This window comes from Brassica oleracea, chromosome C9 (genome assembly GCF_000695525.1).
Source record: "Brassica oleracea var. oleracea cultivar TO1000 chromosome C9, BOL, whole genome shotgun sequence".
Taxonomy (NCBI): domain Eukaryota; kingdom Viridiplantae; phylum Streptophyta; class Magnoliopsida; order Brassicales; family Brassicaceae; genus Brassica; species Brassica oleracea.
This window is the reverse complement of record NC_027756.1, coordinates 16,253,206-16,253,461: the sequence shown is the minus strand read 5'-3', so window position 1 is coordinate 16,253,461 and position 256 is coordinate 16,253,206.

Sequence of the window (256 nt, the reverse complement as noted above, 5' to 3'; positions counted from 1 at the left end):
GGACTTTCGGACATCGATTCCGTCGTGACCGATTTTGACCCCAACAGTTAGTCCCCCAGCTAGCTAGGATCCGTGGACCTGGGTGTTAGGTCCTAGCTTGCGGTATGGTCTGTTCTAGGTGTAATTAGACGTAATCGTTTGTCGAAAGATTGAAGGTGAATAATAAAAAAGAAAAAAAATTATATTAGTAAGTTTTTCAAATTCTTTACTCACTTCTTCCCTTAAGAAAAGATTCCTCCAAGATAGAAATATTTTC